At 33.4% G+C, this 13843-nt stretch overlaps 1 long non-coding RNA gene across 1 annotated transcript in view; it reads left to right on the forward strand.

The window, feature by feature from the left end:
- Nucleotides 1-6221, forward strand: part of LOC119838842 — a 33540-nt gene extending 27319 nt beyond the window's left edge. Inside the window, exon 3 of the long non-coding RNA XR_005288222.1 lies at nucleotides 6141-6221. This is a non-coding gene — a long non-coding RNA (uncharacterized LOC119838842). The remainder of the gene's footprint in view (nucleotides 1-6140) is intronic.
- The last annotated feature ends 7622 nt before the right edge of the window (nucleotides 6222-13843 follow it).

Raw genomic sequence — 13843 nt, forward strand, 5'->3', positions numbered from 1 at the left:
CAGATTCGAAATTCAAATGTAATATTTTTTTATAATTAAGTGTAACAGTATTTATGGCCAGACTAAGTATATAGATTATATATTCTAGTATACCCGGCCACGCGTTGCTGCTGTCGCGTTGCTGAGTAATAATGAAAAATATTAAGATTATAAATTATTGGGATAGTTTATCGAAGTAAAAACTATCCTTTATTGTACTTGGACCAAATTACAAATAAAATGCCAAATTTCATCAAAATCGGTTGAGTTGCTGAAGAGTTCATTGGGAACATACATCATGACACTGGATTTTTATATATTAAGATGTGTACGCTCAAAAATATAAATTGTAAAAAACGGTAGCCAAGTTCTATGCTAAAAATGTTCGGTTGCAAACTTTGCGAAAAAAATTCAACAGAAAACACCGAAAAATATTTAAGAGAACAAAATAATCAATACAAAAAAGCAAGTGTGCAACATTTTTATTGTTTTATCAGTATCAACTGCAACAATCTCTGTTAAATAGAAATATGACTTTTTAAATTGAACGTGGAATAATTGAATTTATTTATGAAATTAAGCCCGACATTTCACATTTAACACAACTCTTATTTGGCTAATAGCTTTTAATGCTGTTTTTTAAAATTATATTAAAATATATTCAATTGATACACATTCAATTCAAAACATGTAAACAAATACGCATGAATATTCCGTTTGAATAGATATAGTAATAAATCACAAGAGCAATATTTCTCATACGTCTGCGATATAAAGATGCTGCAATTTAGATAACATACAGTGGTCTACGGGCACTTCAACCCTTTACGTGAGGGTCGCAAGTGGTATAAGTTATGGGTGACCGAGTTTGTATTGGACATAAGTAGATTCAATAAAAATAGTAATGTATAACAATAAATAGTTTATGTATGGACAACAGACTGTGTTCCACGAAGATATGATTAAATTATTAAAATGTATAATCTTTATAAATTTCGGTTAAAGTTTGAAGTAATAGAATAATAATGAACGCTCGTCGAGACATTTTTAAATAATATTAAATAAACAATTGGATTCCACATCTTCGCCGTGGCAACACCTGAATGCATTACGTATTAACGTAATAAATCTCTTAACATTTACTAACATGAAACATTTAAGAAGCTATTCACTTCTGTTTACTTCCATATAAGTCCTTATAGATTTTTCCGACAAATTTTATACAGGGTTTCGTGTTGAGTACTCTCTACCGTACTTACGTGTAGCTGTGAGTACTGTATCTTAATAGAAATTATAGTATTTTTAAACGCTGATAAGTGATAATGTAAAATATAATATCATAAAATTACATTTTTTTATTAGATGAATTCTTAAAGCTCTACGTTCTCTAGGGGTGACCCCTAACTGGCAATCCTGGCGATGCCTGTGGGTCACAAGGGTTTCTTTGACCTTTGACCCGCAGACGTGCTTAAGTTTTCATAGATACAAAGTGTTGATATACAAAAGTGTTTTCAGAATTACGAAAGTAATCCTTAGTAATAATAGTTCCATAGAGCACAGTACATCACATGCGGGACACCCTGTATTTATTGTTTATTTATTGGAAACGTGAACTAAATTGCTGGGTCGTTAAACTGCCCAGCAGTTTAGTTCTATCTTCTTTCTTCTTCTACTCTTATAATTACAGACATTGAAACAATATAAAAAAAACATACATGCATAAAACTGAATTCTTTAAAATAATAAATCATGGTCACTTATACATATACACGTAAGCTCATAATATGAACCACACAGATGTAGTCCCGTGATAACATATACCTATTATTCTTGGTCGGGACTGATAGGGTGACCATTATTTATGCCAATGTGAGACTGGTCCGGATATTAGGATTTGTGACATGTGTCGTAGCGTGAATATACTGTAAGGCAATATGTGATTTCATGACTCACCTGCACTCCAAATAATGAAGGGACATACAAGTTTCCTTTGTCTATTGGTAGCGTATGTCCTATTTTAAGGTGTCTTTATACAAAAATGAAATATGAACATGAAATATCTATATACTATAATACCTCCCCGGTGCGAACTGGCCCAATCCGTGCCGAAGTGTGCTCGGCTACCACTTAAAAACATAGCACATACGCTAGAGGATATGTTTTCCTCTTTCTGTTGCAGTCGTAAAGGAAACACAACTATAAATTAAAATATGTGAATTATGTGTGTTCCAACATTACGTTTAAGTGATAGAGGCATTATTATTTATACGTACTTTTTTACACATCAAATGTACTAATAACTTCTAATCACAAATTCATATTAAATTAGATATTCAATGAGATGGAACATATACATACCATAATGTATTCTTAGCAAAACGAATGATAAAATGTACTCCTACTTTTTTATGACAATTGCTGAAATAATATTACTATATAAATATAGAATATATATTATATCTAGTATATTGAAAGGATACTTACGTATACTGAAAAGGAACTACTTATTTCCAATTTCACAACAATCCACATTACGTCTCGCCATTACACCACGAACCAGAGAGACAGGGAGGAGCGCAAAGACTCAAATCTTTTATAAAAATTAACATATGCTGATTACGTAAGAATTTACTCTGTCGAAGGTGTAGAGTAGCATACAATAAGAATTTCAAATGTACTTCGGTGATATTTATTATCAAATAAAGCATGACACATAAAATTGTCGAAAATTATTTTATATTCGGTGAGAGAAGTTTTTAGCTTCTACTCAAAACTGAACCGTGGACGTTTTTGGTACAACGCTTAACGATTAAAGCGTTAATTATGATACTAAGGAGGCGGTCCTAATAAAGCGTTCATATTTGTTACAAATGTGAGGGAAAATCTTGTTATTAAAAGGTTAATCAGATTACAGACAGACACGAGCACACAATAAAATCGACGTGAAAATCACGCTAAGACTTATTATATGATTTTATCGAAACACGAACAAAATATGATATTATCGTTAGATGAAAAAAATTGGCTTTATATTAAGAAGGACTTAGTAGAATACCGAATAGCTTACCATAAAACTTTGCTTTTATAAGCCGCTTATGAAGTCTACGATTAAGCACATTCCACTCGTACAAAGGAATAATTATGATTTTAAACTGATGGAAATTATGTTTTAAAAGGATATTTAGATTATTTATGTTATAGGGAAATCAGTATAACCCCCGGTGAATAAGTTTATGTGTATCTAATGGGTCCAACTTAAACTTATGTTATAGAATATTATAAATATATCCCATAACCGTCATATTTACAGATAACACTTAAGTTCTATTCTAATATACGATCGAGTTAATGTGAGATGGGAATTAAATTATCTGGGATATTTTGTTATAACTATCGGATATTTTATAGGTGTTACTGTTTAAAAAGTAGACGTAGTAGGCAGACGAAGGTAAGTTTAAAACGATAATTGTAAATAGCAGATCTACAATAATACCAATAATAACATTGTGATTGCAATAGCGTATAGATACAAATCACAGAGTCTGCGTAATACATCTGAGGCCATATCAAAATAGAGCAATCACACGCTCCAACAATTTGCGTTAAGGTCATTTTCTCATAACTACGGCAACCCCAAAAACAAGACAAGTTGCGGCCTGATAAATTAGACAATCGCAAAAACTATCCGACCCTCGTCAGAAAAGACGTCGAGCTTTACATAATTCAATCATAAATGAGATGCGAAAGTGTGCGGTGTACGTAATTTTTAGTTAATTCCTAAATATTTGTCACTTGTAGCCATTTTGAAGTGCATTTTGCATAATGTTTTGATTGCGGAAGACTAAAGTGCAATTATATTAACTTGAATTATATGTCCTGATACTGAACAAATACAATGACAAATACAATGAGTTTTTGAAAATAATTAAAATGTGGTAAATAGCAACTGGGTAACTAGATACTCAACATTTTCATTTACTAACTGTTGATATATCCATTACTTATACATATATTATGAGGATAAGATAAATAAATTAAAAGCTTAATAAATAGAAGGCACATTTGCTGCAATGCGAATATATATAATCAGTTTTTAAAAACATAATGATCGATAAATACTATCAAATAATCCATAAATATATAAAACATTGAAAATGTATAGGGAATTTTTATTATCTGGATAATATTAAAATCCGGATGGTTTAAGGGTCGATGACTTTTACTCAATTATGTAAAAACCAGTGAGATGATATAAACTTGGCAGAAATATGGGGTTTTTTATTCCATTTATTATTGTACTAATGACAAATCTACAATTATTATATTACTTGCTTTTGCCCGCGGCTTCGCACGTGTTAATTCGGACTACTTTAATAGATGCTATTATATAAATAGACCTTCCTCTTCAATAACTCTATCTATTAAAAAAACAAACCCATCACAATCCGTTGCGTAATTTTAAATATTTAAGCATACATATGGACATAGGAACAGAGAGAGCGACTTTGTTATATATTATAAATAATATTCACCAAAGTGAAGAAATAATAAGAGATCAAAACAAAAATTTATGATTGGTTTCAAAATAGTATTATATGAAAAAACTGTAATAAAGTAGTAGGGGGGACTCCCCATAGCCTCAAGATCTCATGAAAAAAATGTTTTTTTATTGATTTTGCTGTTTATTCGTGCGCGTCATACGAATATACAATAGATTAATGTTCTCCTTATATTGAAATTATCCCCTTTATCTTCATCTACCGCGCTCGATTATGTTTTTATTTATAAACGACATAATTCGACGTCATAGGCTCCGAGGGGGCTGCGGACGAATCCAACAAGTGAAACCCATGGCCCCTTCATCAATGCGGCTTGACGGAATACAGTGGGATTTTAGTCGGTAGGATTCCGACATAACCCGCGGCCTCTTCCCCGGGGGTCGTGGGTATCTATGCAAGATTTCCCCACTAAAAAAAGAAAGGTTAGGTTAGGCTCTGACGCGTGCTGTCTGACAAAGACTTAGAGTCGACATCGAGTTTATTGCCGAATCTTCTCGATAGAAGTGATATTCCGAATCGGTTGTAGTTTAAAAGAATACAAACTTTAAAAAAGTTTACATTGAATAAACAAGGTTTGAGTGTGAAATTTCATAATTTAGTTCTACAGAACAATTGAAATTTAGAACTTTGTAAATGTCATAATGAATTTACAAATTGTGGCAAAACAATAGTTACCCTCCTTCGTGCAAAACTTTACCATCGTAATATTTGCGAGCGACTCGGATAGCGTGACTGGCAATTATTGAAAATGATAACGAGAATGTTCAGGTTTCTTTAGGTATTTTCCCGGTTGCCATGGCAGCAGAGATGGATGATATGCGATATAAACGGCCTTGGGACGCTGAGCGAAAGAAAAAGTTTGACAAAACGTCTTTATAAGTTGGGAGTAATATTTATTTCATTTATTTATTATATATTGTAGGTGGTTATTTAAAGTGACAACATTTGTTTAAGATATTGGTGAGAGATAATAAAAGAAAAAAAATTGAATGTGCCTAACCACATTTAATTTTTTTTAATAACTGCTTAGTCTATTTTATGTTGTCTGTGTAAGTTCTATTTATTGTATATATAAACGTGTGTTTCCCGTAGCAATAATGAACGAAGTGTTTATGAAACTTTTGTAAAAAAATCTAAAATAGCATTACTGCGTATCCAATCGATACTTAAAAAAATATTTTCTAAGTGAAAACATCTCAATGAAATTAAAACATTTCACATGTTTATGCATGGCATTTAAAGCTATTATTATTTTAAGCTATTTAGTAATAATTTAATATATATAAATATAGTTTTTTAGAATCAAAATGAGAAAATTAATGAGAAATTTTTGAAGAATAGAAAATAATCTTGAGGCGGGGTTCCAGCACTTTTCGCTATATCCGTGGCAACGCCTGACCCCCGACTACCATGATCTCACCTCAGCAATCGAATTTCTGCTATTCGGTTTCATGTGCCTAAGCGACACCCCGCGCCATCTATTGAGATAATTAAAAATAATTTCAACCATTTAAAACACCATAATATTTAAAAATGAGAATATTTAAATAGCCAATGCAGGCTACATAGTAACTTAACGCTTATACGTATTTATTGTTGCAGACTGGCTCACAGTAACATGGGCCCAGAGCGGGATGCAACTTCAGCCAGACGCAGAAGGAGACGACTCTCTCAGGGGACGGTGAGTCATTGAAATAGTTATTTTAAATATATATAAAAACTATAAAATATTAATAATAAAACAGTGGCAGCTCTCAGTGGTTAGGATCTCAGACTTAAAAGCGGCTAGTCGGGTGTTCGAGTCCGCCAAGCGTTCAAGAAATAAATTGATTTACAATTTAACTGGACATTATTTAAATCGCCACTAACCGAAACGGCGAAGGAAAAAAAACTTCGTAAAGAAACCAACAAGTCAAAGAATCAAAAGCTCAACGACATGTGACATCAACCCGCAGTTGGCCAGCGTGGTGTCTTGTGACCCAAAACCCTCATAGGAGGTCCTTTAGTGGGAACATATATGGGCTGGTGATGATGACGATGATGATATCAATATTATCTTAATAGCTAAATTCGTATCAATATTAAGGCGGCCTATTTCACTTATTCTATTTCCTGCACTAAAACGCGAAGCTTGTAAGATGATGTATGGATGTGTGTTTTTTACTCTTTGACATAGAGATAGATTACAGTCAGGAGAAGCGCATGGGGTTACTTTTTGTCTGATTAGCTCGCAAGTGAAGCAACCGGAAGAAGCTAGTATAAATACATTTTTTATATTAAATAATAGCAAGCCGCGTGAAAAATTGCGCCTGTCAGGAATGCAATAAAATAAGTCGAGCAAGCAAATACGGACTATGGAACTAATAAAGCGAATGTTTGTTAACGACAGCCCGTTTCCGGGCGAGCGCTTTGCGAGATTTTTAAAGGTTGCGACGTGCTCACGATACGATTGTCGTGTCGGGTCGTTAGTTGTGATGATAAAGCACAAAAATGTTATGTATGTGGTGTAAATACGTCTGTATAACCATGATATGCGACTATGTTAAAAAAAAATTATATTTATCATATATCAGCTGTGCATTTGGTAAGAATAATAAAAATTGATATAAATCGTTGTACGAGTCATACTCGCTACAGGGTCCGGTAGGGTTCCCTACAAATAAGCTAAAGAGCAACTATAAACAGATGTCTCGCTTTCACGATTCGCGAGATACCGCCTGGTGAAAGACGAACGGACATACAGACAGATAGACGGATACCAAAGTCATAGCAATAGTTTCCACTACCCTTGGGTACTTAACCCAAATGCCATGTAGCAGTTGAAAGTTTATTTAACTTATCGTTTCGAAGTCGTAACGTGTAAACGGCTTATCCTCTCCGCTAAGGCATAGTTCTCCGACTCACTGTACTCTCGCTGAAAGTTGTGAATTTGACTAAGACTAATCGATAATCAAATGAAATTTATTAGTTTTGCTTTTCTAACGGACTTTACATTATTGTTATGGTGGTTAGTGTGTACTCGATGGTTTTATTAAGTGACTTGTTTGTTATTAGTACTTTCTTGTGTTTGAAATCCGTTAAAAAGTTTTTAATTTCTTATTGTTTGGTATTTTTAATTTGTAGCTTAATCGTATGCTTATTATTTATTATAAGTTTGATTAAAAATCTTGTAACACAACGAACGAGTAAAATCTATAACTAAGAATTTTGTTAATACCATGATAAACATCAGTATGGTACATAAAAGAAAAAATTGAAAAGAAAATGTGATAATCCACTGTTTATAAGTCGATAAATTGAAATAAAATACTGTTATTTTAGTTCTATGTTTGGCTAAGTAATGTAATAAGCGTTGAAAATTAATGAACAAACTTTGAGTTTCTTATTTATATTCAACGTTTGTGTTGAAAATTAAATAATTATATATACAATATTATAAAAAATTATATAATATATAATTTTATTATATTATATATAATATAATTATAGTAGGTACCTACTCAATACAAACGTATTAATAATTTGATAAAGTATGGAATAAATATGTACATAACACCTTCTCCACATTTAACACAGGATTTATGTAAGAAGGAAATTGTCACAGTACCTTATAGATATCTTTGTAATCGACATTGTGAAGTATCGCATAACAAAGTCTATTAGGTTAAAGAGTAGCTGAGTCCCTCCGGGCCACTCCATAATTACCTTCCCATCCCTGCTTCGTTAAGCTTGCCGCGAAAAATTCGTCATTAATCAGTTTAAGTAGCTCCTTATCTTTATATTTCTTTAAGATACATTTATATTACCATTTGGATTTTGCGGAAAACAAAATTTAATTAAACATTTGTTTTTTCAGTTTTATGTAATTTTTCATTTTAGTAGAAAAGATATATATATCTAGCATGATACTATCTATTACAAATAGGAAAGTATAGTTAAAGTTGAGAATAAATCCTTCACGTTTTATTTTAAAAGAAGTAAGTTCTTATTTGACCTTTATCTATTTACTGTTAAACGGTTTTGAAATCTAATCATGTCACCATAGGTGTAATGCTAAAATCTTGATTTTCATGACGCACGTTCCACGACGAATGTGTTGATATCATTGAGTGTTTTCTTTATTATTTATGCATAACTTGTACTTAAAACTTATTTCTAAATAAACTTACGGAGTAGCACGGCTTTTTTTTGAGCCAATTGGGCCAGCTCGCACTGGGAGAGTACCATACCCCCATAGAAAAACAGCGTGAAATAATAGCATGCTGTTGTGTGTCGTGTGGTAAGTGGGGGAGCCGGATGCCCATATCCTTTTCATTACTCTTCCCAGTCCTTTTATTTCTTCCTCTCATCAATCTTTTCTTAATCCCTTCCAAATATAAAGTCCCCAATCCATTTCTAGAATCGTAAGGTCTGCAATTGATATTATGCCTCTTCAAATGTTCTTGGGCGGTGGCAGTGCTTACTATCAGGGGACCCACCAGCTCCATTGCCGACTATAACATTAAAAAAAAGCATGTCTTTAAAATAAACATCTCTTCTCGCTTTCTTTCAAAATATCAATAGGCGGTCGCTTATCGATAAAATATATTATCTTATATCTTTTTTAATCGAACTGGTTACTTAGTTTATAATTTAGTTTCTCTTTTTACCCGTCGTTTATCCTTTTCTTATTCTTTACCTTGAAAAGCCTTTACAGACCCTCTGCCTCTGCAAAACTTCTTGAACGGTAAAGAGAGACGACTGCTCGGTTGCCCCCTTTTAAAAAAATTGTCGCTTATATATTCATTCAAACTGTAAATGATAGTATGATAATAATTTAAGGGATATTTAAAAAAAGTCTTATAGAACAATAATACATAATTGTTCTACCAAACGCTAAGCAAAAACAATATGGATAATATAATTCCACACGTTACTTACATGACGAATGTCTTGTCATACTAATTACTCCTTGAATAGAGTACTTGATGTACCATGTACAGAAATACATAATCTAGTAATACCTAGGCATTACACGTTAATATGTAGGTATTATTATAAAGGTGTTCACTGAGAAATAGAAAAACGTAGACCACGTAGACATTTAAAATAAAAATAATTATATTCACAAGTTATAATCACAGGCAATACAAATTTGGTATATGTATTTAGAAATTAAAAACTTTCAAACGGATTTTAAACGCGATTTATTCATTATATTACGAACGTTTCGAACACTTTACAGCGAGCGTGGTCAGGGAGAGACTGAGTCATAGCATAGTTATTAAAATTGAAAATTGTGGATAGTTAAATACATTATTGTAATAATACTGTTGAATAGTTTTTTGAACTAAATATTGAAATACCGGTCATGTGCGAGTCGCACTAGTGGCACTTAAGATTCCGTACAAAAGCGAAAGTTCAGAACCAAAATAATATTGGACCCATCCAATTTATGCCATTGCCAACTGTGGCTTAAACTCGAAGGCAATTGAGTAGTCACATAATTGACTGAGCAGTGACTCGGTGATAACTGGGAAATTTAATATTTTCGAGTTTGTAATTACTATAATATTTGTTGCCAAGTAATCCATGGCCAACTATACACTCGGGTAATTAATTCAACGTGTAATTATAATCCTACCAAATAAAGATGACACGCGTGATACACAGCGCACCTATGTAACGTCGGGTAATACCACTCGACGGCAACGCACCTGCTCCCAGTTCGATAAACGAAATTAATCATTAATTTATGGATATTAATGATTAATCTACTGAATTATGCAATGTGCGAATGGGAGATTAATCAATTTAAAATAATTACTAGCTATTTGACAGAATACAATAACTCTATGAATAATGTAAATAATTGATCAATAACCAACAAACATCACAGTCTAAGAAGCTAAAAACCCGGTGTGCAAAAATGCTTAAAAATGGCTTATGGTTATATTTTCTTAGCTTTTTTATGGAGTAAAGATGAAGAGTATTTTTTTATTACTATAGGAATGTAGTTAAACACGCTAGCATTCTTTCTAGTCTTACATACAAGTCTTTGTTTGCTTATATATATCATATAGGCTTATATGTAGCACAAATAGGTTTAATATTATCGATATTACTCGATTTATCGATAGACGTACTGCAAAGTACTGTTATGTATGTGACTTTCTTGACCTTAAATCACTACATAGTATTTTTTTTTTATGGCAGGGCAAACAAAGAAGCAGGTGGGCCACCTGATGTTAAATGGTCACCACCACCCATAAACACTTGCAACACAAGTGCTTTGCCGGCATTTCAGGGACATATACGCTCTTTTCTTGAAGGCCCCAATGTCGTAATTGTTCGGGAACACCGTAGCTGGTAAATCGTTCCAAAGCTTCACCGTACGCGGAAAGAAGTTGCGGGTGAAGCGTACGGTGGTGGACCGCCAACCATCCAGATGGTGCGGATGGAATTGGTTTTTACGGCGGGTGGTCCGTTGTTGGAACTGTGCGGCTGGTAAAATGTTGAACAATTCCTCAGAGCACTCCCCATAGTACACTCTATATAAAATACAAAGAGACGCAACGTCTCTTCGTAAAGATCAAGCCTATCGGAAAGCAAATAAGTAAAATAGTATGAAACAAAGTCGCTTTCTCTGTCCCTTTGTCCCTATGGATGTATCTTTAAAATTACGCAACGGATTTTGTTGGCCTTTTTTTTTAATTAAAAGGGTGAAGGTTTATATGCATATTAATATCTATTAATCAACTCCGAATTAACGCGTGCAAAGCCGAGGGTAAATGCTAGTTCTATATAAATACGTATACCTAGATTATCCTTAGGATACATCAATAGATATAACAGTCTGGATTATATTACAGTGAACGTCTTTGTTTTTGAACAATGAATTGTTTTCAACAGTTTCAAGTATATCATAACTAATTAAATCAAATGAGTTTTAGTTATTTTATTTACCAAATATAATGATATTCACATTTACATGATTAAAATAAACCCAACCGCAAGCGTCATCGCAGTTTTCGAGTTCAAATAAACGTATTTACCTAATGATTATTCAATTAATAAATGTTGTAATTTTTTTTTTTAAATTAGTTACATTGAAATATCCATAAAAGCATCTATTGTGATAGTCGAGCACGCTTCGGCACGAATTGGGCCAGCTCGCTCCGGGGAAGTACCACACCCCCACAGAAAACCGGCGTGAAATAGTGGCATGCCACTGTGTTTCGTACGGTGAGTGGGGGAGCCGGAGGCCCGTTTCCTTTTCCTCACCCGTCCTAGTCCATTCCTTCTTTCCAGTCGTTAATCCTTTCCTTTTCCCTTACCCCATAAAAGCGGGCAGCGCATTCACAGAGGTACTACCTTTGCGAATGTTTATGGGCGGTGGTGACCGCTTACCATCAGGCGAACCACCTGCTCAGCTGCCCGCTATGACATAAAAAAAAAAGCAGTGGTTGCTCAGCGGTGATAACCTCGGACTTCAAAATCGATAAGTCCGATTTGGAGTTATCTGTACATGTGGATAACATCACCACTGCTTGAAACGGTGAAGGAAAACATCATGAGAAAACCGGCACGTCCATGAATCAAAAGTTCGACGGCATGTTACAACTGCCAACCCGCACTTGGCCAGCGTGGTGGATATGGCCTGAACCCTCATAGGAGGCCTGTGTCCCAGCAGTGGGAACATGTATGGCCTGATGATGATCCATAAAAGACAAATTAAATAAATGGAAGGGTGGTACTTTATAATAATATAAAAACTTCACAACATTACTTACTTACTTCATGGATTTTGGTAAAAAGAGGCAGTGACATTTTTGTGTTTTTAGATTAGTAACTATATTAAGTCAATAATTTATACTTTTTAAAGACCTATTCAATGACACCTCATTCGATTGCAAATTCGCAATTTTATTTATTTTTTTCTGTGGTAACTTGTAACAATAGCTTATAAGTTGAAGTTAATATTGGTCTATCACCATATAAATTTATATCAAAATGTGGCAAGTGATTTTTTTGTACAAAAATTATGTGTCATTTATCCTAATTACACTGAGTAGATCTGACAAAGTATTTTAATTAAAAACCGTTAAGAGAGCCAGCTTTTTGCCGCGTTTTAATCAGCTTATAATAAGAGGCTAAAGAACGGAAAATATGAAACCCCCGCGAACACGTCCGCTCAAATTTTCTGAATAAAGTTACTTAATTTGAAAACCTTTCTTTATTGCGTACGCATTTTTTACGTTGTTTCGTTATGGTTTTCTACGCGGCGTCGCTTGTACAAATAATTTATTAATACATATCACATTAGCGAATCGGGATTTTTAGATTTTTTCTTTTGATTGTAACGTTTTCACGCCAAAACCATTGGATCGATTTCAAAAATAATTTCCTTTAAAAATTGGGGTACAAAAGAGTACATGAGTATTTTTGTTGATGTCTAGATGTGTTATCAATCATAAAAACATTGTTTCATGCACATTAATGTATCTGCATAATTTACATTAACTTGTTATCGCGCGTTTTACTTGCGTTTGTTCAGTTTACGTAAAAAAATTAAGATCAAATTACACGTGTAACTATATTATATGTTCTATATTATAAACGTATTAATACATGTATTTCTGCCTGTCTATCTGTCTGTATCTTCTTTAATCACTCAACAGATGGATGAAATCGATTTTCATCAAAATCAGATTCTTCTTTTTTTCTTTATATTTTCTTTCTTGTATCAAAGCGGGGTCGGGTTTATACAATAGTTTTATAACAGCAAAGATCCGATTCACTCGATCAAAGCAATTTGGCCAACAGAAATCGGCCCCACTAACTGCTCAATCGCCTTCGATTAAATGCAAAGAATTTTTTTCTTACTTTTTTTCAAAGTCCCACCCGTTCGGAAACTGTACGGAAACCGAAAAAGAAACAAAAATCTATTGCGTTCCATTTAATCTGTAGCAATTTTTACTGGTTTTACCAACTGTGATTTCGAAGTTCTCTTTCTAGCTACATTTTTGGTATATCATGGAATAACCCATAACACATAAAACCGAGTAGAAGAAATTCAATTGCTGTGGTGGTATCACGGGTGTCGGGTTAAAGTCGCGGGCTCAAATCCCGACTGGTGATCAAATTTTTCTATTATTTCAAAATTTCTTTTGAATTAATCTATGAAATTAGTCTTCAAAATATTATCTCTATGCACTTACATTATACATTTCCCTATGTTCCCTGTTGTTTCCCTAACTATTTTAAAAGATCTATCATTACCCCCGTCTTTAAAGGTGGTGACAGGAACAGTGTCGAAAACTATA

The sequence above is a fragment of the Zerene cesonia genome, unplaced genomic scaffold (genome assembly GCF_012273895.1).
Source record: "Zerene cesonia ecotype Mississippi unplaced genomic scaffold, Zerene_cesonia_1.1 Zces_u005, whole genome shotgun sequence".
NCBI lineage: Eukaryota > Metazoa > Arthropoda > Insecta > Lepidoptera > Pieridae > Zerene > Zerene cesonia.